The 9,410-nt window shown below is 45.7% G+C and overlaps 1 protein-coding gene across 1 annotated transcript in view; it reads right to left on the bottom strand.

The window, feature by feature from the left end:
* LOC122682197 (tubulin alpha-1C chain-like) overlaps nucleotides 1–9,410 on the bottom strand; it is a 1,110,822-nt gene that overhangs the window by 664,124 nt on the left and 437,288 nt on the right. The window lies entirely within an intron of this gene.

The raw sequence follows: 9,410 nt of genomic DNA on the forward strand, positions 1-9,410 counted from the left end.
TGGACTGGATGAAGCACGAGCTGGAATCAAGATTGCCGGGAGAAATATCAATAACCTCAGATATGCAGATGACACCACCCTTATGGCAGAAAGTGAAGAAGAACTAAAGAGCCTCTTAATGAAAATAAAAGAGGAGAGTGAAAAAGTTGGCTTAAAACTCAATATTCAGAAAACTAAGATCATGGCATCTGGTTCCATCTCTTCATGGCAAATAGATGGGGAAACAATGGAAACAGTGAGAGACTTTATTTTGGGGGGCTCCAAAATCACTGCAGATGGTGACTACAGCCACGAAATTAAAAGACACTTGCTCCTTGGAAGAAAAGCTATGACTAACCTAGACAGCATATTAAAAAGCAGAGACATTACTTTACCAACAAAGGTCTGTCTAGTTAAAGCTATGGTTTTTCCAGTAGTCATGTATGGATGTAAGAGTTGGACTATAAAGAAAGCTGAGCGCCGAAGAATCGATGCTGTTGAACTGTGGTACTGGAGAAGACTCTTGAGAGTCCCTTGGACTGCAAGGAGATCCAACCAGTCCATCCTAAAGGAAATCAGTCCTGAATACTCATTGGAAGGACTGATGCTGAAGCTGAAATGTGAATACTTTGGCCATCTGATGCAAAGAACCGACTCATTGGAAAAGACCCTGATGCTGGGAAAGATTGAAGGCAGGAGGAGAAGGGGATGGACAGAGGATGAGATGGTTGGATGGCATCACCGACGTGATGGACATGAGTTTGAGTAGGCTCTGGGAGTTGGTGATGGACAGGGACGTGTGCTGCAGTCCATGGGGTCGCAAAGAGTTGGACACGACTGAGCGACTGAACTGAACTGAACTGAACTGATCCCTAGGTCACAGGGAGAGGCCTTGAACTGAGGCCAGAGAAGTGGAGTCCAGAGCCAAGGTCATCTCTAGAACTGACTGCACCCCTTTCTAACCTTGCCAAAAGACCCATGACCCTTAGTGACAAGCTTCCTGACCCCAAACTAGGTGAAGATGCCCACCCTGCTACTCACCCTGTAGCTCTCTAACCAACCACCTAATGCCACCCTTCCAGCAGGAAGACTCTTTGTCTTGAGTCTATACAAATTGGCTAAAACCCACAAAAAGAACCGTCAGCTCTCCCCAGCCCACTGCTTTTGCAGCACCTTCATTATCTCTGCCCCTTGCTCTCTATACGCTTGCTCCCTCCTCAAGTGCTCCATATATGGAAATTCTTTTCCAACCTGCCCTCGGACTCCAGGAATGTTTAAAGAGGCTTGATCCAGGGACATCCCTGGTGGTCCTGTGGTTATGACTCTGCCTTTCTACTGCAGGGGATGTGGGTTCGATCCCTGGTCAGAAAACTAAGATCCCACATGCTGCAGAGTGTGGCCAAAAATTTAAAAAGAGAAAAAAAAAAAAAAACCGTTATGTCCAGGGGGAGTTTGCTGATGAAGAGCCATGAGCTCAAGAGGATCCAGTGGAAGGGTTTCAGGAGACAGGACCAAAGCAGGGCATGTGCAGGGATGTGAGGATCAGAATGTGAGAGCCAAAGGGTCATCTCATGTCAAGGGGAGTGACTATACAATATGGTGGCTGTGTCTATCAAATTACCGCAGAGGGACCCTCTTTTCACTGTAACATTTTATATATTTTGGATTTCATATCCTGTCAATGGAGAAAGTGGTGACTATGTGGAATGGTCACTGCAGACAGAAGAGAGGAATGAGGCTGAAGACAAGTCAAGGATTTTTCAAAGGAGACTGGAGTCCAGTGGAGGCTAGGAATCAGAAATATCCCAGTGGCAAAATCTGCAGGAAAGTGGGATTTTTGTGTTTTCTGTTTCTTCTCTTAGCAGAGTGCAGACGCCTGGTTCTAGGACGAAAAAGGAAGACTGTGGGCTTAGTGCAAGGATGGGCTTTGTTGAGGTGGCTGGTAAGGTCATCCAACATAGGCTCCAGCTTGAGCAATAATAACATATAAGAGCAAACACCTCGGCAGCATTCACAGCGTGCCAGGCACTGTTCTAACTGCTCACACATCTTCAACGCAACCTTTTAAGGTAGGTATTCCCCCACCCCGCCCCCATTTTAATGAGAGAGTGAGGCTCAGAGAGCTTAAGTGAGTTTCCCAAGTTGTATATGGAAGACCTGTGATTCAAACCCAGGCAGTCCAGCTCCAGAGTCCGCATAAACACAAAGAAGGGGTTGATGCCAGGCGAGCCCCGAAAGAGCAGAGTAAGTGGAATAAGAAGAGTTAAGGGAGGAATTAAGGGGCAGGACTGGAGTTGCAGTGCATCCAGAGCGCAGAGGAAAGAGCATGCGGGAGCTGGGATGATGTGAGCGATGGTCTGAGACTGGAAGACTAGATTTCTGTACGGACTTTCGTACTCTGAGGCTGGCTGCGATGAGCCAGAGGTGAAAGCCCTGGGAGGCGTGAAGATCCACCAACCGGGGAGTGTGGTGGAGAACCACCCACAGGAGCACAATTGAAGGCAGGTCTCTAATAAGTGCGGCGGATGATTCCTGCAGGAGAGTGAGCCTGAAGGGCAGAGTCAGCCGAAGGCAGCTGGGGCCTAAGACGGCAAAAGCCACCAGGAAATCGGGTTTCTGTCATTGACTCGTGGGAGAGCTAACAGGATAGCAGTGGGGGCCTTCTCTAAGGCAGAAGCACTCCAAGGAGTTCTTTAAAAGCCTCATATTTAAGTTTGCCTCATATGTTCTTTGTGTGAGATTCTTCGACTTGAAAAAATCCTTTCCTACCCAACAATTGGAAAATACATGGCCATCAGGTGGCGCCCCGGCGGCAGCGCCCAGACTGAGAGGTTTGCGGGTCTGAAGTGCCACCGTGTGGCGAGAAGAGGAGATGCAGGGTGCCTCCCTTCACCATCAATGACCCTTACGAAAGGAATCTGGGCTACTATCTCCTCGCACCTACTGCATGCGTTGCACAAAGGACGGAGAACATGAATATGTGGACTTGGATGGACATTAAACTGTCTGTTTCAAAAAAAAAAAACCAGTCTGTTTCCGCTGGAATCTCCGCCCCCACCCAAGTCCGGCCCACACCTGGGACTCGTTCGTGGTGGGCACTTTTCCCACAGCTAGTCCCAAGGCAGGCAGCATTGGCCAAGGAGCAGAATGGACTTGGGCTTCATTTGCCTCTCTCTTCTTGGCCCTTCTGAAGTCAGGACACTTTGCTGGAGCCCTAGCTCCCCACACCATGCCCTCCGTTTCACTGCTTCATTTCCTCATCCACCCGCACTGTTGTTCACTCAGGGAACATTCACTGGACCCTTTGTAGGTGTGAAGCAGTGAGCTAGACCAGCCACCCAGGGAGGAGCATGGCAGGCCCCAGCCTTCAGGACTCAGATCTAGTGGGTGATGCCGGTGATGCCAGTGACGCCAGTCACCAGGTGATGGCTCATAGGAGGACATGGGGAGTGCTATGATGGAGGGTGCCCAGACGCTAGAGGCTCCAGAAGGGGCTAAAACCCAGTCTTGGGGGTTCAGAGAAGGCTTCTGAGATGAGGTAAGAAAACTGAGGCCCGCAGGGTGGATGTGATGAATCAGGTAGAATGGATGGGGATGAGAGTTCTAAGCAGAAAAATAAAAATACCAAGGCCTAGCAGTGAAGGATCAAATGGAACATTCTAGCGTAAATATGAGTTTACTATGCCTAGAGGACTAAAAGATGAGAGGACAGAGGTAAGCAGGAGACTCAAATGTGTGATGCAAAGTTTGGACTTTATCCTGACAGCAAAAATGAGTCATTGAAAGGATCACCATCAGAAGGATTCATTTAGAAATAGTGTGCAGAGTGCATGGGAGAGATCCAAGGCTGGAAACTAGGAGGCCGGTAAGGAGGCTGGAGCAATGCTCCAGGCAAGATTCAGTAGAGCCTGAACCTAGGCCACAGGGGTTTGGTTAGAGGGCATATTATAAAGATTTCCACAACCTCCTTAAGTGGGGAGGTTGTGGGACTTCCACTGGGGTCACTCAAACTTCATAAAATATTGCCTTTGAGATCCACCTGAATTGTATGTATATGGTTTTTCCTTTTCTTATTTTTTAAATTATGGAAATATGATAACATATTTTATATGTTATCATATAAAATAATATGATAGCATTATTTTATAAGAAATATTCTTTTATCTTTTTCTGGAGACTTGGAAAATATAGAACAAAGTTACATATAGTTCCACAATATATTGCAATTGTTTAAGTAGATAAATTAAGATTTTTAGTTGGAGTGTCAAACTCTCAAAAATTAATAAGATGAATATGAAAAGTGAAAGTGTTAGTTGCTCAGTTGTGTCAGACTCTGAAACCTCATGTAGCCTGCCAGGCTTCTCTGTCCATGGAATTCTCCAGGCAAGAATACTGGAGTGGGTTGCCATTTCCTTCTCCAGGGGATGGTCCCGATCCAGGAATTGAACCCAGGTCTCCTGCATTGCAGGCATATTTTTTACCATCTGAGCCATAAGGGAAGCTCCTATATAATGAATTTGCAGAGAAGTAGAAGAATATAGTAGACCTGAATGGCTTTTACTTTTCATTGCAGAGTAATATTCCATTGCATGGGTGTACCACTGTTAGTTTGTACAATACATTCCCCTTTTGAAGGGTGTTTGGATTATTTCCAGTTTTTGGTAATTAACAAATAAAGCTTTTCTGAACATTTGTGTATGGAGAGTGGGGAGGGTAATTTGTTTTTGGCCACACCACATGGCTGTGTGATCTCAGTTCCCTGAGCAGGAATTGAACCCATGCCCCCTGCAGTGGAAGCTCAGCTTCCTAACCACTGGATGACAAGTAAAGTCCCTGTGTTCACATTTTTGTGTGAATACAAATTTTTATTTCTCTAGGATTAATACACAGTAGTAGTATAATTGCTTTAATATATGTTTAATTTTATAAGAGACAGCCAGTGATGTTCTAGAGGTTGTACCATTTTATCTAATCACTGGCAATGTGTGTGGGATCCAGTTGCTCCACCTTCTCACCAGTACTTGGCTTTATCGCAGTTTTTTTTTTTTTAATTGGCCATTCTCCTCAGTATATAGTGGCATTTCATGATTTCCTTAAACTGTATTTGACTAATGACTACTGATGTTTAACAGATTTTTCATGTGCCAGTTTGCTATTTGTGTATCTTCTTTGGTGAAGTGTCTGTTCAAGGAGCTGACTCATTTGTATGGTTTTTCAATATGCCAAACCATCCATACGTCTATCCCTCACTTGTCCCCAGAGCTGACATCTTCGTGGAAGTCCCTAATGGTGGCCTTCTCAGCATGTCCAAAACCAGAACTGCCATCTTCCTGGACTTCCCCAGGGAAGAACTAACCCTGGGAGGATTTACTATGTTCCAAACACTGTCCTTAGTGCTTTATATGTTTTAAGTAACTTAATCCTCTCAGTCATCCTATGAGGTGAGTACTGTTTTTACCTCCATTTTACACATTGGGAAATGAGGCATAGAAATGTTGGTTGGTTCACCCAAGTTTGCAGAGCTACAAGCGGACAGTAGGACCATCCAGACACCTGACACTACCATAGATTTTTCCTTCTCTCCTCTCTACATCTGTTCAGTCACTAAGTCCTGAACATTGCACCTCCTGAATATTTTATCTCATTGTCTATCTTCCTATCCTTATAATTACTGCTCTGTTTCAAACCATCTTTTCTCTTGCCTGGACCATTTATTTCCAACTTTCTATTATAGAGATTTTCAACAATACAAAAAAGTAGAATAGAACAATAAATATGTCTATTGCCCACTGTGTGTGTGTGTGTGTGTGTGCGTGTGTGTGTGTGCGCGTGTGCACACATGCACGAGTCCTCAGTTGTGTTCGACTCTTTGGGACCCCATGGACGGTAGTCCACCAGGCTCCTCTGCGTATGGAATTTTCCAGGCGAGAATATTGGAGTGGGTTGCCATTTCCTCCTCCAGAATCTTCCTGACTGACCCAGGGGTCAAACCCACATCTCCTGCATCTTCTGTATTGGCAGGTGGATTCTTTACCATTGAGCTGTCAGGGAAGCCCAGATACAACCAACATAAACTCATGACCATTCACTTTATCTATGCCCTCCACTCCCTGCTGCCACCCAACTGCATTATTTTGAAGTGAATCTCAGGCAGTATGTTAATACATCTATAGATACTTCTGTATGCATCTCTAAAAGATAACTTTAAAAAAAATCATCACAATTACATGATTAGCATTATGCATTAGCAATATTTCTTTAAATCATCAACTATCTAGTCCAGGTTGGTGTAAGTTATCTATTGCTGTGTAACTATATGTGTTTTAAAGCAACAACATTTATTGTCACTCGGTTGCTGTGGGTCAGGAATTCAGGAGCAGCTTAGCTAGTTCTGGGTCTGTGTCTCCTGAAATTGCTGTCACTTGAAAGGTTGATAGGTCCTGCAGGATCTGCTTTCCAGGTGGCTCATTCACACTGGCTCGCAAGTCAGAGCTGGCTGTTGACTGGAGACTCAGGTCCTCTCCTGAGAGGGCTCACCACCTGGCAGCTTGAGCCACCTCAGAACCTGTGCCTGGTTTTGCTCAGAGCTAGTGAACCAGGGAGCCAAGGAGGAAGCTTCAATGCCTGTCATGACCAAGCTTCATAAATCGCACACACTTCTGTGGTGTTCCTCCCTCCATCTGTGCCAGCCTGCTTCAATGTATACAGGGTGTGAATACCAGGCCAGGAATTTTTTAGGGGGAGGGAGGCATCCTGGAGAATGGTAACCACAGGTTGAAGTTGCCCCACGTGTCTCTCATTTACAATTGGTTTATTTGAATTAGGATCTAATTCAGTTTTACATCACTGCATTTTCTTGGTAGGGCTCAAACTCCTTTTCTTTAATTGGAGGATAATGATAATATTGTGATGGTTTTTGTCATACATCAGCGTGAATCAGCCATAGGCGTACATGTGACCCCTCCCCTTACCTCTCTCCCCACCCCTTTCCTGACTCACAACTCTTAACCTCTAGGTTTCTTTCCCTCCTTTTTTTTTTGTTCTTGCTTCTTCATCTTTTTGTTGTTTAAAGAAACCAGGTTGTTTGTCCTTAGAGTTTTACTAGATTTTGCTGCCCACCTCCCCATGATGTCATTTACATAGTCCTCCTATGCTTGTCTTTTCTATAAAGATCCCCTGGAGAAGGAAATGGCAACCCACTCCAGTATTCTTGCCTGGGAAATCCCATGAACAGAGGAGCCTGGCGGGCTACAGCCCATGCAGTCGCAAGAGTTGGACATGACTTAGCGGCTAAACCATCAATCCTCTAATTTCTTCATCTATTAGCTGGAATACTTCTATAGAGAGAAAGTTGAGCTTATTTTTGATTACCCTTAAGTACAGTTTATACAGAAAAGAAAGGATAGAGGAGACTGGCGGGCTATAGTCCATGGGACTGCAGAGTCGGACACGACTAAGCACTTAGCAGCAGCAGCTAGCATCCACCAAAAGTGACCAATATTTTAAAATATCATCATGAACTTATGGGTTTAAAAAATTTGATTTCAACCCTTTGCTCTTATAATTCTTATTGATGCTCAAATTATCCCATCTTTGGCCAGGAGAAGCCTCTTTAGCCCCTGAGTCCTTCTGAAGGATACTGCAGTAGTCATCTTTGATAGTTCCTTTGCTTTCTGGCATAACATTATGTTCCAGGTTGATTTTGTACATTTCCTGGGCTGACCTCTAAGCACCATCTTTCCAAGGAGCTCTGCTTCCTTTTACTGACACATGAGAGAGACCACATCTGGGCGTTAGTATAATAATTGCCTTTCAACTAGCCTCTTCCCCATTCTACTCTGTAGCCACCTGAAATACGCAAAAACCACTATAATATTTTAAAGTAATTAGCCTCCAACTAATAAAAATAAACGAGAAAAAAAAAAATTCCAACCACTCCCTCCCTCAAAGCTCTTCAGTGCTTTCAGCTGCCCTCAGGACAGGGCCAGAGCCTTAGCACCCAAAGGCAGGCCCTAAGTTAGTTCACTTCCTCCTCCTCATGTCCTCCTGGTCCTCTCAAAATGTACAACCCAGCCATTGCAGCTCCCAGTGCACCCCATGCTGAATCACACTCCCGTGCATTTTCTCCTACTAATCTCTTGACCTGAAAAGGCCCATTCCCAGTACTGCCCATCTTAACCTCTGACTCGATCTTCGAGATCTCACCTTTGCTCACATATCATCTCCTACACACTTTTCCCTGAATCAGGGCACAGGGCTCGCTCTCTCTTGTCCCATGGCCCTGCATTTCCACATAAGAACTTCATGTCGGCATGTGGCTTCCTGCGCTGCTCCACTGTGGTGACTGAATAGCAGTAAGTGCCTTATCCATCTTTACCCCCAGCATGGAGCCTGTTACCTGGTGCCAAGTGGACGCCCTGATTCCCTGCCTGGTCAGGAGACTGTCTCCTGTCCCAACAGACATCTTTCCACTTCTGATGTCCACCAAGACTTTCCCCACTCTAATTCAGTCTGCAGGCCTGCTAGGCCCGGAATGAGTAGCTATGTCACCTCTTAAAATTTTAACTTGTGACTGGTGGGCAGGTTGGGAGGCTAAAATAAAAGGGAGCTCACTGCCCTGCTCTGGTTACAAAGATAGGGGGTGGGGAACTATCCCTTGAAGCCCCTCCCATTTCCTGCTCCACCTCAGCCAGGACTCAGACAAAGAGGGAGCTTTTTCCAAAGAGGGTGACGAGCAGAGGGCGAGCGAGCCAAAATGGAGCAAGTGGAATGCATATTTTGGCTTTTAATGGCATACATGAACACTATGAAGACGAGGATTTTTATATTTTCACTGATTTCTAGCATCAAGAACAGAGCCTGGCCCAGTGGGCGACCATGAATACTTGCACAATGAGTGGGTTGTGACGCTGTGCTGAGCTGTGTCTGACTCTGGAACGCCATGGACTGCAGTCCACCAGGCTCCTCTGTCCATGGGGATTCTCCAGGCAAGAACACTGGAGTGGGTTGCCATGCTCTCCTCCAGGGGATCTTCCCAACCTAGGGATCAAATCCAGGCCTCCCGCATTGCAGGTGGATTCTTTACCGTCTGAGCCACCATGGAAATCCTTTTTCCAGTATGCATCCTCAAACTTCAAAGCTTGGCTGTATACTGGAACCAGCTATACATGCTGCTGCCATAAACTCCCTACAATAAAGGCTGGGTGGAAGAGGACAAGAAAAAGGCCTGGGCTGTGTATGGAACAGAGAATATTCCCAACATTTGTGGCAAGCCGGGTCTACAAGAATGGGAGGCCTAAGTGGGGGTCTCTTTGTTTTTATTGATACCTAGAGCAGAAACTTAACCCTGTCCCACTCCCAGCCCTAAGAACAAGAAGTCGACAGCACCTCAAACTCAGCTGTAGCCGTGAATTCCACACACACACACCAGA

This window comes from Cervus elaphus, chromosome 3, assembly GCF_910594005.1.
Source record: "Cervus elaphus chromosome 3, mCerEla1.1, whole genome shotgun sequence".
In the NCBI taxonomy this organism is placed as follows: Eukaryota; Metazoa; Chordata; class Mammalia; order Artiodactyla; family Cervidae; genus Cervus; species Cervus elaphus.